At 41.1% G+C, this 22,179-nt stretch overlaps 1 long non-coding RNA gene across 4 annotated transcripts in view; it reads right to left on the bottom strand.

Annotated features, from left to right (window-relative positions):
• Positions 1-1,270: 1,270 nt before the first annotated feature.
• LOC108280201 (uncharacterized) overlaps positions 1,271-22,179 on the bottom strand; it is a 37,963-nt gene continuing 17,054 nt past the window's right edge. Inside the window, exons 3-8 of one of the 4 annotated variants that reach the window (XR_006984245.2) lie at positions 21,651-21,833; positions 17,755-17,832; positions 17,606-17,671; positions 17,388-17,450; positions 15,241-15,357; positions 1,271-1,901 (exon numbers count right to left, since the gene is read on the bottom strand). This is a non-coding gene — a long non-coding RNA (uncharacterized LOC108280201). Of the gene's footprint in view, positions 1,902-2,668; positions 2,896-15,240; positions 15,358-17,387; positions 17,451-17,605; positions 17,672-17,754; positions 17,833-21,650; positions 21,834-22,179 lie in introns of those variants that run through there. The other 3 variants (XR_008393092.1, XR_008393094.1, XR_008393093.1) reach the window with 3 other exon arrangements.

Raw genomic sequence — 22,179 nt, 5'->3', positions numbered from 1 at the left:
ATCAAACAAAAGCAATGAAATAGTTTAACAGAACAAATGCTTCAAGTGGTTTCCCCAAATTCAATTGAAAATGCAACTTATAATTATTTCTCCAGTTTCAAAATTATTCAACCCCCTGAATAGAATCCCTCACAATAGCACAAATATGCAAAACATGTGTTGTCTCAAGCATACCTGATTCAACTAATCAAGGACTTTATTAGTTGCATCAGGTGTGCTTGAGCTGAAATATATGATATACCTGAACTAGCTAGGGGTAGAAAATGCATTAAATATCTATATGGAGCAGAAAAAGGAAGATATCAATGCAACCAGATTTCTGAGAAGGCGGGTTCCCCACGAGTGACTGCAAAAGACCCGCAGCAAGACTTGGTGGCAACAGGCACTGAGGTTTCAGTGAGCACAGTAAGGTGCGTACTAAACGCAGAAGGTTTCCATGTCAGAACAGACCCAAAAGCTCAAGAAAATTTGGCTCAAAATCATATAAATAAGCCACAGAAGTTTTGGGATTCTGTTCTGTGGAGTAATGAAACAAAATGGAACTTTTTGGCACGATGGATCAGCGGTATCTTTTAGAGGAAGAAGAATGAAGAAAGAACACTCTGTCCACAGTCAAGCATGGTGGTGGCTCAGGGCTGATTTACATCCTCTGGCACTGGAAACCTGCAGTGTGTGGAAGGCAAGATGGATTCATTGAAGTATCAGGAAATCCTAGGAGAGAACATCATGCCATCTGTGAGGAAGCTGAAGCTTGGGAATCATTGGAACTTCCAATAGGACAATGATCCCAAGCATATCTCAAATTCCACCAAGGCATGGTTGCAGAAGAAGTCCTGGAAGATTCTACAGGACCAACAGTCACCTGACTTGCACCCCACAGAAAATGTCTGGTGGGATTTGAAGAAGGCAGTTTCAGCATGCAAACCCAAGAATATTACTGAACCGGAGGCCACTGCTCATGAGGAATGGGCTAAGATTCCTCAGGAAGCTGGTGTCTGACTATGCATCTCATTTTCAGCAGGTCATAATAGCAAAAGGGTGCTCTACTAAGTACTAAAGATGCTTGCCATGAAGGGGTCGAATAATTTTGAAACTGGAGAAATCATTATAAGTTGCATTGTCAGTTGAATTTGGGGAAACCACTTGAAGCATTCGTTGTGTTGAACTATTTCAGTTTCTTTTATTTGATTTGTTCATTGCAAACAGCTGAAAGTCTGTAGATTTTGACAATAAACTTGATTTGCAATAGGGGTTGAATAATTTTGATTGCAACTGTATCTGAGACATGACTGTTATCAGTTGTTACATTTGAGGTCTATACATTTGAGGTCTGAACACCACTGTGCACAGTTTTGCTATTAAAATTAGAGCCATTTTTACCATCCCAAATCTGCCCCCTACAGACTAACCCCTATAAACCTCTAAACCACCAATATTTTACCATTTGTTGTAACAATAGTCAGTCTACATGTTGACTTTCCAAATAACTCATACACTTACACCAATGATCCTCAAAGTTTGGGAATCTCATGATTTCACTGTTCACACAACTCTGCTTTTGAACTATTTAATAAGTCTTATTGATTTGATTAGCGAAATTCCAAAACATTCAGTGCCTGGAGTGTCCAAAACTGGAATTTATAACTGCTATCAAGCATGGTTTATACACAGTTACATGCATTCTCTCACATTCTTCCTTTCTTTGTGTTTCTCACATGAGAGGAGGCACTTCGGGGTCATTGACAAAGTCTTTCGAGACAGGCTTCTCTTGGGATCAACAAGGCCAGGAGAGCTGCAGGGGACCATGAGTAGTGTGGTTTTCTTTAGGGACAATGTTGGCCAATTGTACAGCAAAGCTTTTGCTGGGGTCAACTTCTAATCTCTGACAACTAGAAATCACCCTGTAGAAAGCAGAAAAAAGAAAGAGAGAGAGATATTTAAAATATTATGTGCAATGCAAAATCTCAGAAGGTATCACTGTACCAAAAAACAGAAAAAAAACACCATTGGCAGCACTAGAGGTATGCACTGGAATCCCACATGACCTGCTAGATCCACCATAAAAGTTACGGGAGTGGTTGGTTGATATGAAGCTTGCAGGTTGAAGAAAGGCTACACTGATTAACACAGGAGAGTACTGGATGCAGCACAATGCGTTTACTGCTTTCAGCCCTTTATCTTCTGTAAATGTTTTATCTGTTTCTGTCACTATAGTCTAAATTACTAATTTGTTCATTCAGGCAGGTGGAATTGGCCAAGAGTGTCCGCAGGACAAGCCAAGATTCTCTCTCGGCTTCAGAATTCCTTCAGGAGTGAGTGATGGCAAGATTTAAGAAAAACAGTTCTGCATATACTACATAGCACCACAACTAAGAACAGTGACCAAAAACAAGCATGGTCAGGTGGGGCTAAACATGTTCAGACCATGTTCAGAGGTGCTTACAAATTAAAATTTTTAATCCAAATAGGTTTATACCACCTTTTACACAACACATTACCTACAAGACATAGCAACAGGAAAGACTGGCTTGTGCCCAGCCAAACTAACAACATGCTAATGTTAAGCAGCAAATTACTTTTGCCACGGCACAAAAGTAGAGCCCATATTATACAATTACCAACAAATGGAAGAATAAAACTTATTTATTTTCGTAGCATACATCAAAGCTTTTAATTAAAAGCTGCTGAGGCGAAAGCACATGATGTTTTACTTGGAGAAAGTTTTTATGTTAACAAGTCTTGATTGTAAAATTAGGTGGTAACATTAAAATTGTTGTGTTCTCTCATGCATCTATATTTTTCTGCTTTGCTCCTTCACTTTCTCTCTGTCTCTCCTTAATGCCATCTCTGATGTACAGTAAGCAGTTCAACACTGGTGTCTCTCTGGCTGTTGGCCTTGGAAATAAATCAACAGGAATTAAATTATATCTGCTGTTAGACCTTACTTTACTTCCTGAACCAATCTTCCATTGGCACACACACTCTCACTCTCTCTCCAAACAAACACACACACATTTTCTCTTCTGCTCGGTTCCATAGTCTGTTCTTTTGTTCTGTATTGTTTTGTTTAAATGCAGACGCTGATAAGTTTCTGCTGTTAACATGTGAAAATAAAGAAGTCAACTGTTGAGAAAATGTTTGTTTTGGGGTGTGTGTGTGTTGAAAATGACAGGCTCTATGTTATTGTACCATCATATAAACAGAACAGACTTTCAAGGAGAGGTGTGACTTACAGTTCTTGATGTCTGAGATTCAGGGTTTTCCCTTCATTTTAATCAGATCCGAAGTAACTAGTAACTTGCTACTTGAAAGTAGTAAGTAGTCTTCTCACCCTACTTGACATTTTGTGTACTGAAGTGAAGTCAACCACACAGTGGGGAATTAAAGAGAAAACAGAAAGATTGCTTATGAAAGAGAGCTTACTAAATATATTAGAGAAAATAAGAGCAAGAAAGATAGTGAACCCCTATTTCATAATGAAAATGAAATAGAAATACCGCATGAGAATAAAAATTGAAAGGAAAAGAAAGAAAGGAGAGGGGGGCCAAAAAATAATGTGAATTAAATTGAGGATCAGATTGGTTTAGTTATGACTCTTTAACCCTCTTCTGGTTATTACTGTTAATAACATACATAATAATATTACTGTTGATAGGACTTATGGCCATTATTAAAATCTGAAACATTTACACTTACATTTATGGCATTTAGCAGATGCCTTCATCCAGAGCGACTTACAGAAGTGATTTGAAAACTCTATCAATAAATACATAGATACTGGTTCAATAGGTCACATACTAAGAATACTATCAATTTAAAAAACTCTTTTGGGGAGATAAAATAGTAAGAAAACAGACAACACATTTTTAAATTAAAGTGCTCATTTAAGGTCAGGAAGAGGTAGGTATTTAGTTGTTGAGCAGTCAAGCAGTGCTAGAGGATTGGAGGGATGGATAATGGTGCAGTCCAGGGTGTTATAAGTGCTTTAAAGTAGGTGGGTGCTGGTCAGTTCTTGGCTTTGTAGGCAAGTATCAGTGTTTTAAATCTAATGAGGGCAGCTACAGGAAGCCAGTGTAGGGAGCGTAGCAATGGGGTGGTATAGGAGAACTTAGGAAGGTTGAAAACAAATTATGCAGCTGCATTCTCAATCAGTTGCAAAGGTTGAATGACAAAGCGCTAGTTGCAGTATTCCGGCCTCAAAATTATAAAGGTCTGATCAAGCACCTGTGTGGCCTGTGTGGATAGAAATGGACTAACCTTCTAATGGTGAAAAGGATAAATCAGCACGAGTGTGTCAGATTAGCAATGTGAGAGGAAAAGGATGTGGGTGTCTGAGGGAGGGAAGGAGACGATGAATTGAGTGTCATTTGCATAGTAGTCGTATGAAAACCCATGTGAGGGTATGACCTCACCAAGAGATTGTATAGAGGGAGTATAGAGGGAGAACACAAGAGGACCAAGTAAGCCTTGTGGGACACCATTGGAGAGTCTGCGTGGAGCAGATGTGGATCCGCTCCACATCACCTGATATGGTGAAAAAAAATGTGAAAAGTGAAAGAGATGGGAAATCCCGAATGTGTAGTGTAGAAGTGGGGTAGGAGTAAAGGTCTGGCATATTTCTTTCAATCTTCCCATCATGAAAGGTGGCAAAGTCTTCAGCGGTTAGGGAGGATGAAGGAGGAGGAGCTGGCAGGTTAAGTAGTGAGGAAAAGATGTTGTGGAGCTGGTGCAGATCTTGTGCAGAAGGGAGGAAAAGGAGTCAGGGTCTGGAAGAGATGATAGGGTGCAGGATGTTATGGATTGGAATGGGAGATTGAGTAAAGGTTCCAGGAAGTGGGAGAGAAATATTGATAGCAGATTTTAGGCAGGATATGGAAGGTGATGGTGTAGGATGCCAAGTGATGATCGGGGATGTGAAGTGGGGTAGCATTGATGTTTGTAGCTGGAGAGGGGTGACTGAAGACCAGGTTCAGTATGTTTCCTCCCTTATGTGTGGAAGGGTAGCTGTTGAATATCAGGGAGAATAAATTCAGAAGAGGGAGAAGGCAAGAGGACTGTAGCTTGTCAGAGGGGAGGTTGAAGGCTCCGAAGACAGTGAGAGGGGTGCTGTCAGAAGGGAAAAGACTGAGGAGAATGTCCACATACAAAAATGAATACATACAAAGGTCTTTGACAAGTTTAAACCTGCACAAACACATGTAATACAGATACTGGTATCTCCAGTGACACCAAGTCAACACTCTGGCTGAAGTCATCCCACTAGCCAAGGAACACACACAGGACCTGCATGTTGTCCTCCCCATCCGAGACCTTAGCATGGTGCCCAAAGAAGCTGCCACAGCTTGTGGCACCCTGTGGAACAGGACCCCTGATGAACCAATCTTTCTTCACCCCTACTAACCTGTCTCTGTTGCTTCTCCTTTCTCCAGAGGAATGGGGCTTAGGCAGGACTTCTGGGGCGGACTACACCAAATGAAGGTTGATCAAGTGCTCTGGATTTCCATGTACAAGGTTCAAGATAATGTAATTTGGTAACTGACTGGTCAGGGTCTTTAGGAGCTTACTTAAAACTGTGACACTTATGACTAATGACTGTGCTGCAAAGTACAGTTCAAATCACATCATTGAGTTTGCTGATGACACTACAGTTGTGAGCCTCATCAGCAACTAGGTTGTCTGTCGAAGTGACAAAGACCATTTTGTCATCAGAGATGATGCGTGTGTAGATGGCTGGTCAGGCCAATCTTTGCATGGAAAGTCCTATGGCAGGCGGGACAGGGGATAGGGTGGACGTCTCCGGGAGGGTTGCTGACACGGGTTTTTCTGGCTTGCCTCTTTCGTTCGGCTGCAGCTGTCTGATTTGTCTCACACAGCAAAGAGTCCTTGTGGATAGAGGAGCGCCAGGCGTCACGATCCAATGCAGTCTGTTCCCAGGAGGCAGGATTGATGTTAAACGCTTTCAGTAAGACTTTGATGGTATCTTTGAAGCATTTCTTTTGGCCTCCTTGGCAACGCTGAACTTTCTGGAGCTCGCCATAGAGGAGTCTCTTTGGTAGATGCTAGGGAGGCCTGCTTGACTGAGAACCACAGTGTCTGTGACTTTGTTCTGCCACTTGATGCCAAGGATTTTCCTGAAACTGGTGGTGTGAAAATGGTTCAGTTTCCTGGCATGACATTGGTACACTGTCCACGTTTCACATGCATACAGCAGTTTGGGGAGCACAACTGCCCTGTACACTTTCAGCTTGGTCTGGATGGTGATGCCTCTTCGGTTCCAAACCTTGGCATACAGTCTCCCGAAAGCTGAGCTGGCTCTCGCAATGCGGATGTTAACTTCGTCATCTATTGTGGCATTTTGTGACAATGTGCTGCCGAGGTAGGTGAACTTGGTCACTGTTTTCAGTCTTTGACCATTGACAGTGATGTTGGGCTCTGTATAGGGCTTCCCTGGGGCTGGCTGATGCATGACCTCAGTCTTCTTGGTGCTGATGGTGAGATTGAAATTTGTGCAGGCACTGGAGAACCTGTTAACGCTGCATTGCATGTCAGTTTCTGTGTTAGTGTTAATGGCACAGTCATCAGCAAAGAGGAAGTCCCTGATGATGTCTGTTGAAACCTTGGTTTTCGCTTGGAGCCTCCTAAGGTTGAACAGATTACCATCTGTGCAGTACTTGATGCCTATCCCAACATCACAGTCTCCAAAGGCTTCAGTCAGCATTGCAGAGAACATGAGGCTGAACAGGGTCGGCGCCAGGACACAAGCCTGCTTGACGCCATTTGAAACTGGGAATGGCTGAGATGCTTCTCCATTGTCTTGGACTCTTGCCTGCATGCTGTCATGGAACTGCTGCACCATGGCTATGAATTTCCTTGGGCATCCGTACTTGGCCATGATTTTCCAAAGTCCTTCTCTGCCGACAGTGTCAAAGGCCTTAGTCAGGTCGACGTAGGTACAGAAGAGATCGGCATTCTGTTCCATACAGTTCTCTTGTAGCTGCCATGCTGCAAACACCATGTTGATGGTACCGCGCTCTTTCCAGAATCCACACTGGCTCTCTGGTAGAAGTCCTTGGTCGAGGTGAGCATTCAGGCGGTTCAGCAGAACCCGGGCAAGAATCTTGCCTGCAATGGATAGTAAAGATATGCCACGGTGGTTGTCACAATAGGAAAATCTGATGAAGCCTCTATGTTAAAGCTGTGCCTCCTTTCTTGTAGACCTCTGCTGGGATGGAGTCTGAGCCGGGAGCCTTGCCACTGGAGAGGAGATGTATCGCTTTCTGGGTCTCAAGCAAAGTTGGAGGATAATCCAGTGCTTCATTGATGGGTATTTGGGGGAGACATCTGATGGCTTCATCATTGATGGCTGAAAGTCATTTCAGGACGTTTTCAAAGTGTTCGGCCCAATGTTTGAGAATCTTCTTCTTGTCAGTGATCAATGTATTCCCATCTGCACTGAGGAGAGGACATGAGCCTGATGACTCTTCATGTTATGTCTTCTGCATAGCCTTGGATCTCATCAGCTTTGTTGCTTAGCCATGTGTATTGAATCTGGCGGGGTCTCTGCTGTACCAATCTGCATACATTTTTGTACGCACTTTCTTGTGGACGTAGGGTTGTTGAGGTAGGTTTGATGAAGACGGTGTTTCTCATTCAGCAACTGCTTAATGTCTTCGCTGTTCTCATCAAACCAATCTTTGTGCTTTCTGGTTGAAAGTCCCAGAATTTCAGTAGCTGTGTCGTAGAACAGTTCTCTGAGAGCCACCCAGTCAGCTTCCACGTTCTGGCTGTCCAGAGAGGTGGATTCCAGACGATCGTACCGAGCATCCCTAATAGACTGCTTGGTTCTATCGCACTTCAGCTTTGCAATGTTTAGACGTTTAGGGGCATTTTTCCCCTGCAGGCGTCTCTTTGGCTGGATGCGGATGTTAAGCTTGGTGATGATGAGACGGTGGTCTATCCAACATTCGGCTCCACACATGGATTTGGTCACGCGTACATCCTGCCTGTCCCTCTTCCTGACAATGACGTAGTCGATGAGGTGCCAATGCTTTCAGCGAGGGTGCATCCATGATGTCCGATTACGGGTTGGGAGGTGGAATACTGTGTTGGTAATCAGCAGTTCATGTTCGGCGCAAGTCTGAAGCAAAAGGAGACCATTGCTGTTGTGGTGACCCACTCCATGCTTTCCAAGCACTCCATCCCAGGCAGTGCTGTCACTGCCGACTCTCGCGTTAAAGTCGCCTAGAATGGCGAGTTTGTCTGTTCTAGGAACATCAGCGATGACAGAGTGGAGGTCCTCGTAGAACTTGGACTTCACTTCATCTGGGTTGGTCATGGTTGGAGCATAGCAGCTGATGATTGTAAGCTGCTTTCTTCCAGACAGGACGGGGAGTTTCATGGTCATGAGCCTGTCATTGACTCCCTTAGGAAGGCCTGCCAACTTACCAATCAGCACTGATTTTACTGCAAAACCGACACCAGCTTCACGGCGCTCGTCGTTTCCTTGACCACTCCAGAAAAAGGTGTATCTAGAGCCCCTTTCACAAAGTTCCCCTTCGCCTGCGAGCCGGGTCTCCCTCAGGGCCGCAATGTCGATGTTATATCTGAATAGTTCATTTGCTATCAGAGCGGTTCTCCTCTGGGGTCTGTCCGTGTCATGCCTGTCCATGAGAGTGCGCACATTCCATGCACCAATGGTGTGAGGAACAATCCTCATTTTCTTTTTTGTGTTTCGAACGCTTGATTAGGGCCTCCACCAGCCTCGGTAAGCTGGTTAGGGAAGTTTTGGAGCAGGCAATGTATAGGGCACTTTTTCTAGCCCCTTCCGCACGCCTGGAGGTGAGCAGTGCAATCCTAAATAGGGCTGCTCAGTCACTCAGGGGGCTGCCGGACTACACTGCTGCTCCCTTTCATGAAGAACGACCATATGGCCTGGGCCGCCTGTGTGCAGGGTTGCGGCTACAGCTGCCAGTGTACCCACACCTGCCGCTTCGTCACTTGCCTGTTGCCACAGGACTTGGGGGTTGGGATAGATGGTAGATGACAAAATGACTTGCGCGGTGACTTGGTTTAAAGTGAGGAAGAGTTGCGCATTTCGTCGACCTCACTCTCTCGCCCAAAACCAACTGGGTCCAACAGCAAGACAAGGTCAAGACGGCTGGAGTCAGAGTTGAGTGCAGTGGATGACCTTGATGACCTTTGTGACTCGCCATGCTCTTAAAGCGCTCCACAACGCTTTGCTGGGAATCGCCTTTCTGTCCGTTGGCCAGTTACGTGGTTCTTCCACGCAGATTGCCGAGTCCAGTCTTTATTATTTACCCATAGCTGGGAGGCTCGTGGAGGACGGGAATATCTATCTTCCCGTGCAAGTCCTTATGACTTGCCCACTGTCCACTGTCCAGCATACAGGGCGGAGGTCAACCAGCTTGCAGAATTGTGTAGAGACAACAATCTATCTCTCAATGTTGATAAGACAGAGGATCTGATTGCTGACTTCATGTGAACTCAAGTAGACCACTCACCACTGCATATCAACAGAACAACTGTGGAGTCGAAAGCTCCACGTTTCCTGGTGTGCACATGACAGAGGACCTTTCCAGGATTCTCAATACCAACTGCCTATGCAAGAAGGCTCAGCAGTGCCTTAATTTTTTTACGGAGAGCCAACTTACTCCCTCCCATCCTCATCACCTTCTACAGAGTGATGATAGAGAGCTTCCTAACCTACAGCATATTTTGATAGCAGCTGAAAAGATAGTCGGGGTCTCTCTACCTACCATGAACCCATTGTGAAATAACCACTACATCAGCAAAACCGCTAGAATTGTGGTTGACCCCTCCCAGATGGCAGGAGGGTAAAGAGTCCATGCAAGACTCTTTACCCTCCTGTCATCTGGCAGAAGTTACAGGAGCATCCATGCCACAATCACCAGACTGCACAACAGTTTCTTCCCTGAGTCATTCTTATTACTCAACACCCTGCTGCCTCCCAGTGCTCCCCTTGGCTAGTCGAAGTCCTAACCCAGTATCACTCATATAAATTGTTAACAGATAACAAATTTATAAGTTGTTTTTATGAATAAAAACAATAAATTGTTTCAGAAATTTCAACAAAATCTAAGATAAAACAATGTGAACCTGAATAAACACAAAATACAGTTTTTAAATGATAATGTTATTAATTGAAGCAAAAACGTTATCCAATACCAACTGAGTCTGTGTGAAAATGTATGTGCCCCCATAGTTACTTGAAACTGCATTCATAATTGGGTTCAGCTGGACTAGATGCAACAAGGCCTGATTACTGCAAACCCTGTTCAATCAAATCAACACTTAAATAGAACTTTTCAACAGCATGAAGTTGGTTAAAAAGTCTTACCCAGTAACACACTATGCCAAAATTGAAAGAAATTCCAGAAGCGATGAGGAAGAAGGTGACTGCAATACATCCGACTTGGAAGGGTTACAAAGCTATCTCAAAGGTTCTGGGATGCCAAAGAACCACAGCGAGAGCTATTATCTCAAAATGGAAGAACTCAAAACAGTAGTGAACCTTCCCTGAAGTGTCCAACCTTCCAAAATTCCTGCAAGAGCACAACAATGACTAATCCAGGAAGTCACAAAATACCCAAGGACAACATCAAAGGACTTACAGGTCTCTCTTGCGTCAATAAAGATCACTGTTCATGACTCCACTTTCAGAGAGACACTGGGCAAAAATGGCATCCATGGAAGGATCGCAAGGCGTAAACCACTGCTAACTCAGAAGAACATTAAGGCTCATCTGAATTTTGCCAAAACACACCTTCATAATCCTCAAACCTTTTGGGAGAATATTCTATGGACTGATGAGTCAAAAGTGGAACTATTTAGAGGACAGGGGTCCCTTTACATGTGGCGTAAACCAAAAACAAAAAGAGCATTATACCTACGGTCAAGCATGGTGGTGGAAGTGAGATGGTGTGGGAATGCTTTGCTGGTTCAAGGCCTAGGCAATTGCAATAACTGTAGGAAACATCAATTCTGTTCTCTACCAGAAAATCCTACATGAGAATGTCTGGACCTTGCAATAATTGAGGGAAAGATGAATTCTGCTCTCACAAAATCCTAAAGAAGAATGTCCAGTATTCGGTCCATAAGCTGAAACTCAAGTTCAACTGGGTTATTATGCAGCAAGACAATTATCCAAAGCACAGGAGTAAATCTTAGTCCTAGAAGTAAGTGAAAGACTGGTGTCCAGTTATCATTAGCTTGGTTGTAGTTATTGTTGCTAAAGGTGGCACAACCAGATTTTAAGTTTAAGGGGGCAATTAGTTTTTCACATTGGTGATAGGTGTTGGATAACATTTTTTGCTTTAATAAAAAATAATAATAACTGTATTGTCCGTTTACTCAGGTTACCTTTATTTTATGTTGTATTTTGTTTGAAAAACTAAAACTATTTGGAATAAGATATAGACATAAACAGAAGAACTCAGGATTGGGGCAGATACTTTTTTATATTTAGCCTTCCAATATGTTCGTCCACTATATAAACAGAGCAATTGCTTGCTTGGCTGCTATTTATGAAAATTTAATAGGATACACAGGATTGTAAGGGTAAACGCCACATTTGCACATCTGGCAATGAAACTGAATATTAAAAAAGGGACTATAATGTAACATGCATAATGATTCATGCCAGGCAAGGGGTGCATCTTCCCTTAGCAATTTTTTGGTATCAAATCTATTTGCAATCAAGCTTCAGTCTGTACACATTACATTATAGTTTGCATAGTAGTAGTATTAGTAGTAGTAGTAGTAATAATAATAATAATAACAACAACAACAACAACAACAAAACAACAACAATAATAATAATAATAATAATAGTAATAATTTATTATTATTATTATTATTAGACATTTTTTTCTCTACTCAGCCTATGGATTTAGCTTCTTCTTTTTTTTCTTCTTTTTTTTCTTTTTTTTTTTTGGGTTTCCAGCTACCACTCTGCAGCTTTTTAGTTTTGGACTCCCTACATTTTTTCCCCATTTTATTTACTCAATTTTTCTTATTTATTATTATTTTTATTTAATTAATTAAATCATTCATATACAGAAACCACTTTAACCTATAATGGTGTATCCAGAGCCTATCGCATGAACATTGGGCATGATACAGAAATTTCAACATAAATAATATGCATTGAATCACCACCTCATTTTGAGTTAGCTATGTTATAGAGCCCTTCAGCAGTCACAGCTTACATAATACACCTTTATACATGTATATACAATTAAATATAAACTTATAGGTTAAAAGCTAGCACCTGAGAAATTACCTGCCCTTTTCCTTTGAGGTCTCTGAAGTCCCTTTTCCTAAGTAGCTACCACTGGTCAGTTTACGAGTTGCAAGAAACACAACACATATCCAGAATTTGTAATGACTGTAGGGATATAACCTAAAACAAATACATTATTTGGGTTTGAACAATTTGTATGCCAAGTTTGGCAGAAAGCTTCTGAGTAGAAGAAAACTTCTGTGTCCAATGGGATCTTGCAGGATGAATATAAAATTGTGCCAACATAAGGGTTTTTATCTTTATAGTGGCGCTTTAAAGGACAGCTCAACATAGATCATGGGGAGGGTTGACAGGTTTCTGCAAAATTCCCATCCCAACTATAACTTAAAAACTGCCACACAAAGACTTGAAATTAGCCCAAAATGTTTAGGCACATATTCTTCTTCTTCTTCTTCTATCAGTCTTTTGAAACAAGTTATATCAGAAACTTTTATAGGGGGGGGGGGGGGGGGGGGGGGAGAAAAAGAATAATCTTAAAATAACCTTGTTGCATAAGTGTGCACACCCCTAAACTAATACTTTGTTGAAGCACATTTTGTTACACCACTCAGTCTTTTTGGGTAAGAGTATATCACAACATGGCACATCTTGACTTGGCAATATTTTCCCACTCTTGTCCCACATTCTTGATCTGTCAAATTGTGATGTGCACTGCCCACTTCAGGTCACCCCACAGATTTTAAGTTGTATTCAGGTCTGGTCAATGATGTAATTTGGATGTATGCTTTGGGCCATTGTCATGCTGAAAGGTGAAATTTCTTTTCATTTTCAGCTTAGTAGCAGACACCTGAATGTTTTGCACTAAAATCAGCTGGTATTTGTAGCTATTCATGTAGCAATTCACTAATTCCCTCCACCTTGATAAAAGCCACAGTTCTGGTTGAAGAAAAGTTGCCCTAAAACATGATGGACCATGGATATAGTGTTCTTTTTGTGATGTGCTTTTTTGTGCCAAACATAATTTTTGGAATTATGGAATTATTATACCTTTTGGAATTATTATACCATTTTGCCACATGGTTTTGGGTCATTTAGTTGAGCTTGGATGTTTTTTGTGAGAAAGGGATCTAGCTACCCTACTCCACAGCCCAGACATGTGAAAAATACAAGAGATTGTTGTCACATACAGAGAGTAATCAGTACTTGTCAGATATTCCTGCAGCTCCTTTAACGTTGCCGTAGGTCTTTTACCATTCCTGGAAAGTTTTTGTCATTTTGTAAAATTTATGGCCTTTATGGTGTTCCATGGTACATGTAATGTCTTGGAAATGTTTTTGTATTATTCTCCTGATTGATTCCTTTTGACAGTGAGACCCTGTACAGGCTTTGTCAGCTCTTTACAGACCATGGCTTCAGCAGTCAGATGAAACCAAGAAGATCCTACAGAAACAACTGATCTTTATTTGGGGTACACACTTAAAAACCAAAATTCAGAAATCAGGTGGGGAAAAAAGAAGTACACCCTTTAATTCACGTAGAACCAATTTAGCAACAATTACTTGAAGTAAATATTTCTCACATCATTTTGGAGAAATTTTGGTCCACTTTTCTTTACAACATTGTTTCAGTTCATTAATGTTTGAGGGCATTCATTAATGCACAATTAATAATTAATTCCTTAGATTTATATAGTGGTTTTCTAGGCACTCAAAGTACTTTACACTGTATGGGGGGATCTCTTCAACCACCACCAGTGTGTAGCATCCACCTGGATGATGCGACGGCAGCTACAGTGCGCCAGAACACCCACCACACCCCAGCTATTGGTGGAGATGAGAGGAGAGTGATGTAGCTAATTCAGGGATGGAGATTATTAGGGGGCCATGACAGATAAGGGCCAATGGGGGAATTTCACTAGGTGAATATACCCCTACTCTTTACGAGAACTGTCCTGAGATTTTTAATGACCACAGAGAGTCAGGGACTCGGATGTTGATTTGCTGGTGTGCTTAGGATCATTGTCCTGTTCCATAACCCTATTCCAGCCCAGCTTACGCAGCTGGACAGATGGCCTCACATTTATCACAAGAATATTCTGATATAAAATGGAGGTCATTGCTGTCCCAATGGCTGGAAGTTTCCCTGGTCCTGTGGCTGCAAAACAACTCCAAATCATCACCCCTCCAACACCAAGCTTGACAGTTGGTATGAGTTGTTTGCTGTGATACACTGTGTTTGGTTTTTGCCAAACATGGTGCTGTGCATTATAACCAAAAATCTGCACCTTAGTCTCAACTTAGTCTGCACCTTAGTCTCATCACTCCAAAATATAATGTTCCATAACTGATCTGTTCAGATGCATTTTCACAAACCTAAGTCATGCTGCCATATTCTTTTTAGAGAGAAGGGGCTCTTTCCTAGCTGCTCTTCAATGAAAGTCATATTTGTTCAGTCTTTTTTAAAAATGAACATGAACATTTAATGTGTTTACAGAGGCTTTTAGGTCAAATGATGTAGCTCTTGGAGTTTTCTTTACATATCTGAGCATTAAATGGTCTGTCCTTAGACTGAATTTGCTGGGACACCCACTCTTAGGAAGACTGTCTTGAAGGCTCTCTATTTGTAAACAATCCCACATTGTTTGGAGATGTCCTTATAACCCTTCCCAGATTGATGAGCAGTATCAGTTCCTTCTCTGAGGTTATGGCTGATGTCTTTCCTTCTTGGCATGATGTAGACACACACCTGAGTGCTCCATAATACCAAACTGCTGAAGGTTCTGTTTAAATATAGGTAGTCACACTACTTGATGACTGACTAATCTTGTGCATTAAATTAGTAACACCTGACTGCTAGTTACTCTCTTAAGGTTTGTGGACACAGGAAGGGTGTACTTATTTTACACACCTGGTTTCTGAATGCTGGATTACCTTTTGGGGAAATGTTAATTAAAGTACCTTGAGCATGGTGATAAGCAGGTGTCCAGAAGTTTGAGATCTTTGTGCTGTACTTCTGTCTGTTTTAACCTCAGCAGGCAAACCAACTGAAACACCTGTAAAAACTCCAACAAATCACTCACACACACACACACACACACACACACACACACACACACACACACACACACACACACACACACACATCTGTTGTAATTAAAACATTTTTAAAACCAACAATAGAAATAAACTAGAGACCAATTCAATTAAATTTCATTTACATAGAACATTTAACAACAGACACTGTCACAACAAGGTGGGAGGTACGAAGAAATTAACAAAGTAGCCAACAAAGCTGAGGATATACATTTGATATGGGCTCCCTGACTTTAGGCTTTTATCTGCTGTTGTGGATTCGCTGTTCTGTTAATATTTTGTTTGGGCATTTCATCAAGATGACTTAAATTGATACGTTAGGATACTAAGGAATCTCCAAAACAACAAAAGTCATTAACAGACTACTGAACAACAATGGTGAGACATGTCTTTTGAATCTCACTTGTGTGTCTGAGGCAGCACAATGTTTCAAATGCATTGGTACTTGTTATTATGTATACAGTATATAATGTATTGAGGAGATAAAAATGGGGAGGAGAACTTTTAAAAAAAACCTAATAATTTAAGCAATTGTTAGACATAGTTCAATCACTCTGTCCAAGTTTTGGGGAAAAAAGACAAGGAACCATTTGTAAACCAAAAAAGTCAGATCTTTATAGTGAGCTGACACAATTGCCCTGACTCACTGAAAACAGCCGAAAAGCATGTGCATTACTGAGGTATTAGAGTGCATTATTATTATTATTGCTGCCTAGTAATACCACATCATTAATAAGCCAAGGCATTAAAGTACTTTTGCTTTGATTGTGGTAAGCTACAGAGCCACAGCACAAGCCAAAATCAGTCTGAACCAAAATAGATTCACTACTGTAGATGAAATCTAGGGCTTGTTTTAATACTAGGAAATTACTAAGCAGTTATTAATAAAACTGGTTTTGGACAAACCCCTCTCATAAGTGGTGGGGATATTAGAAAATGTTGCATGAGTAAAATAGGAAATCAATAAATATCTAAAAGTGAGAAGCTGAATATAAAAAGCAATGGTAAATGATTAATGGCCGAAATTTAGAAAATAATTATAAGCATTTTAATTAATTCTATAATAATTTTTTCCTATACAATTATATTTTGACTCATCATATAGCATGTTAATGACAGGTCTATTTAGGGATTCTGTAGAATACTCCCTAATGACACAGACAACTGTGTCAAAGTCGAACTCCCTAAGACAACATGAGGTAAAAACCTTGAGTGGAACCAGACCCATCCTCTTCTGAGGGAAACCGGATAGTGATTTTGATCAGTAATAAAGACATTGGTAAATTTGATAAAACTCTGCATCTGAGTAAAAACTATTTAAAATAGGGTTAAAACATGGCAAATATCAGGGGGAAAGTGCTTTTTGTATCTCTGCTAGGACTTTTCCTAATAAAAACTGAAAGCTTCCAAAGATGCTATATGCATGGCTTAGTCCTTAGTCTTAATTCTAATTTAATTCTAATTCATGTGAGGGTAAGACATACTAGTACCTAATGTAAGGTGCAAGAACTGTAAAACATTAAATCAATAGTTGTCATAAGCTGCCAGGAGAGATTGTTCATAAAAATATATATAGACTTTTTTTCTCTTTTGTATGAGTTCGTCCATAGGTCAGAGACTTGATGCTAGATCATCTGTACAGGTCTAGCACTATTAACTACAGATTTCTTGGAAGTACAGCCCCCATGTGTATTGATCAGGTGCGGGTGCGGGTGTGTGTGTGTGTGTGTGTGTGTCTGTGTGTGTGTGTGTGTGTCAGAGAGAGAGAGAGATACAGAGAGCGAGAGAGATTCAAAAGACCTTGAACTCTCACCTGTCACTGTAAAAGTGATTTACACACATCTACAGTACACACACAAAAAAATTATTTTTAAGTGTTCAGGAATGAGCAGATTTAAATAAAAATAGACAGACAGAATAATTTTGTGTGTGTGAGTATGGAAATGCACAAGTAAGAAATTGTGTGCATGTCTGTGTGTGTGTGTGTTTCTGCAAGACAGACAATATTGCACCTTTCCTTTGACAGTCACCCTGTAGTCTGAACATCCACATCCAGCAAGGAGGTGTCTAAATGCCTGCAACCACAGAGTACAGATGGAATGTTACACATTCCTGGACAAGTAGTGTCTAATGTATAGGATATTTAAATAACTCTTTTGTTTGTGTGTGTGTGTGTGTGTGTGTGTGTGTGTGTGTGTGTGTGTGTGTGTTTGTGTGTGTGTGTGTGTACCTGTATACATGCAGATCCAGAAGCACACAGTTCTTTTCTTCATTTTCACTTAGAGTAAAGTCCAACCTGAAGGGACATTAATGGAGCGCACAATACGTAAGTGCTGGAATGTGTACCATGGGTGTAGGTGTCTGTGCTAGTAGAAATACTTTGGTTCATTCACGTTCAGCACTCTTCCCTCAGACGTGATCAGAGTTCTGGGAGGTTTATCCTTCCTCTTTGGTTCTCTATACAACATAGCAGGAGAAGACTGAGTGAGAGTTTGCATGTAAGTGAAGATATCTACAGTATGTGTGTAACGTACCCACAATCTGCAACACATACTGTAACCAAGTGCTCAAACATACACTCAGTGGTCACTTTTAATTGGAACACCTATACACCTGCTCATGTATGCAGTTATCCAATCTTTCAATCATGTGGCAGCAGCACAATGCAGATACATCATGCAATCATGCAGATACAGGTCAAAAACTCCAGTTAATGTTCACATCAAACATCAGAATTGGGGGAAAAAATTTGACCTCTGTGACTTTCACCATGGCATGGCTGTTGGTGCCAGATGGGCTGGTTAGAGTGTTTCAGAACCTACTGATCTCCTGGGATTTTCACACACAGCAGTCTCTAGAGTTTACACAGAATGGTAAAAAAAACAAAAACATCTTAAGAGTGGAGGGTCTGCATACTGAAACACCTTGTTGATGATTGAGATCAGAGCAGAATGACCAGACTGGTTTGAGTTGACAGGAAGTCTATAGTAACTAAAATAAGCACCCTTTACAACCATGATTAGCAGAAAAGCAACTCAGAAGGCACAACATATCAAACCTTGAGGTGGATGGGCTACAACAGCAGAAGACCACATCAGGTTGCACTCCTGTCGGGCAAGAACAAGAATCTGAGGCTATCATGGGCACAGACTCATGCAAACTGGACAGCTGAAGATTGGAAAAAAGACCAGGTGATTTTTCCTCTAATCTTCAACTGTCCATGACAGTCTGTGCCCTTGATAGCCTCAGATTCTTGTTCTTGAAGGGACAGAAATGGAACCCAATGTGGTCTTCTGCTGTTGTGGCCCATCCACCTCAAGTTTCAAGTTTTTGTGCATGCTGTGATCCTTTTCTGCTCACCTTGTTGTAAAGAGTGATTATTTCAGTTACTATATCCCTCCTGGCAGCTCAAACCAAACTGGCCATTTCCCTCTGACCTCTCTTAACAAGACATTTCCACCCAAATAACTGTCCCTCATGCAGTGTTTTTTTTTTTTCTTTTTCCACACCATTCTGTATAAACTCTACAGACTGTTGCGTGTGAAAATCCAAGGAGATCAGCAGTTTCTGAAATACTCAAACCAGCCCATCTGGTACCAACAGCTATGTCACAATCAAAGTCACTGAGATCACACTTTTTCATCATTCTGATATTTGATGTGAAGCTCTTGACTTGTATCTGCATGATTTTTGCATTGTACTGCTTTCACAAGATTGGCTGATTAGATAACTGCATGAATGTGCGAGTGTACAGGTGTTCCAAATAAATTGGACGGTGACTGCATGTCCTGATGTAGGCTGTCACTTGATTGGATTATGGTGTTCTAATGGCCACAAGTGCACTATGTTCCAGAGTTTCAGAGTACCAGTATGCAGTAAGCATTTCCTGTACAGTAAATAGAAAGGCATTTGAGATTTGGCTTAATTATGTTTGAGGAGAATAAATGTTTAAAAATTCTACATGAAGATATGTAGACAATATGGAATTTTAATTAATTCCTGAGTAGCCTAAAATTCCAGAACATTTGTCAATGCTAAATGGTAGAACATTAGTCCATCCATCTTCTACCGTTTACTCCTTCTTCAGGGTTGTGGGGGAACCTGGAGCCAATCCCAGGGAGCATCAGGCACAAGGCAGGGTAGATCCAGGGTACATCCTGCCAGTCCATCACAGGGCACAATCACGTACACACTCATTCATACACTACAAACACTTTAGACACACCAATCAGCCTACCATGCATGTCTTTGGACTGGGGGAGGAAACCCCCGCAGCACGGGGAGAACATGCGAAAGCCACACACATGGCCCCGGCAGAAATCGAACCCCGGATCCTGGAGGCGTGAGGCGAACATGCTAACCACTAAGCCACCGTGTGCCCCATAGAACATTAGGGTAGGCATTAAAGTTTATGAAGCTGATATTGCCTCCTTGAGATTTTCATTGCTTAAGTGACCCAATTTTCACCTTACACCTCTTCAGGAGGTGAAATGCATGCTCAAGTGGTTTAAGGTCTGGCAATTGACTTAGCCAGTCTAAAACCTTCCAATTTTAATGTTCAAAGTTCTTTGTTGTGTTGGCAGTGCTTTTTGGTTTGTTGTCTTGTTGTATGATGAAACTCCTCCCAATTAAATTGGATGTATTTCTCTGTAAATTGATTACAAATTGTTTCTGCAGACTTCTAAATTCATTCTAATGTTACCATCATGAGTTACATCATCAGTACAGATTAGTGAGCCCATTCCAGAAGCAGCCATGCAAGCCCAAGCCATGACACAACTGCCTCTATGCTTGACTGATGAGCTTCTATGTTTTGGATCATGAGCAGATCCATTCTTTGTTCATGCTTTGGCTTTCAAATCACTTTTGAAAAGGTTCATTTAGGTTCCAGAACTTTGTGACTCATCTCTGTATTTCTTTGTGAATTCCAATCTGGCATTCTGATTCTTAATGCTCATCTTGTGGTATGGCATCTACATTTCTGCACTTGAAGTCTTCTTCGAAATGTGGATTATGATACCTTCACCCCTGCCCTGTGAAGGTTGTTGATGATGTCACTCACTCACAAAACTGTGTTTTTTTTTTTTGGTTTTTCTTCACAGCTCTCACAATGTTTCTGTCATCAACTGCTGGTTTTTTCCTTGATCGACCTGTTCCATGTCTGGTTGTTAGTACACCAGTGGTTTCATTCTTTTTCAGAAGATCTTAAATTGTTGTACTGGCTGTGCCCAATGCTAGATTTGTACTGACTCTGATAGATTTTCCCTCTTTTCTCAGCTTCAAAATTTAGCTTCGGCTTGCTTTTCTCCCATAGGACAGCTCTCTGACTTCAAGTTGGTTTATCCTTTTTAACAACAAATGCAGTCCTTACAGGCTGCATAGGTCTCAGACCAAGAGTAGACATTCAGCGCTATTAATTCTTTAAACAATCAATTTAACAGGACATGCCAGGCAGCAAGAAACACCTATCAGTCACATGTTACAATATTTCTGATCACTTGAACAAATGAGTGGGTTCAAACAGAAGGTGCAATGTTCTAAGTTGTTTAACAGAACTAGATTTAATTTGAGGAAATGAAAGTTGAAATTATCATCTATTGTGTCTCCTATTCATCTTCTGATCTCAAACCCAAATGTCTTCAATGTTTAGCGAAAACAGTAGAATTGGCCTTGGTGTTCCAACACTTTTGGAGAGGACTGTAAATGTAATTATTCCTCTATTCAAGACCTTAATTTTCTAATTGCTCTTAATTAAATATTGCCTTTATTTGACTTCCGCCTGTATCTTAACTCTTTGATGAATGGTAAAATCAGAAGACAGCTTTTTTCTATCCACTTCAGTACACATGAAATCTCTCCTTATGTACATGTACATTGGTCACTGGTACTAAAGTTTTCATTGGTATTTAAGTTTTTGGTACCTACAAATGACGCAGAAACAGGGGTGTGGGGGTGTGGGGGGCGGTTGGATCAGTCTTCATTAACCAAACAGCAAATCAAATAAAGGATCAGGCTGTACTTAACATCTTAACATACTATGATCTGTCATGACATCACTGCAAACACAAATGATGAGGCAGTCACTTTTAATGTCACTGTATGATCACTCCAGCTGTTTTTCAAATATAGGTGAAAAACGGACTAGAACTAGAAGCCAGAGGAGCTCTGGTTAAGGCCTGTTCTTGTTGAATGTGCATGCTTTTCCTCCCTCAACACACTTGTTGCTTCCTCCACCCTTTTTTTCTGGTCCTATTTCCTTCTCCCTGACAGTGTACCTCACTCTCTCTTTTGCTCTCCTCTTCTCCTCTAGATGGCGACATGCATCCAGTCTTGACTCTGGAGTGAAGGCACATGGCTTTTCCCAAAAATCATTCTCCTCATCCTCTGAGTTTGAATTCTGATTTGGATGACACTCAAGATTTGGGTCTTGGTTCATGTTCTCCTTGGTTATCTGAGAGCTAAAACAAACAAACAAGCAATTATGCCACAAATATAAGCTGCTCTTCCAGACATAGACTTTCACACCTCTTTTATTCATACTGGCATTGTGTGATCCTGGTCAGTTGGTCCATCTGTTCAGTCACTCTTTCTCTTTAAGTGGTTGTATTCATGCTAAATAAATCCCTTCACTTATGGTTCAATTTGTTCAATTTCATTTCTGTCAACTGGAGTGTTCTGCATCTAACTCACTGCTGCTAGACAGTGAATGAATCAGATGCCTATGACATACAGTGGGGTCCAAAAGTCTGAGACCACTAGTGAAAATGCCTATGTTTGGCACTATTTTCATTATAAATGATATTA

The sequence above is a fragment of the Ictalurus punctatus genome, chromosome 20 (assembly GCF_001660625.3).
Source record: "Ictalurus punctatus breed USDA103 chromosome 20, Coco_2.0, whole genome shotgun sequence".
NCBI lineage: Eukaryota > Metazoa > Chordata > Actinopteri > Siluriformes > Ictaluridae > Ictalurus > Ictalurus punctatus.
This window is presented reverse-complemented; position numbering and strand designations above follow the sequence as displayed.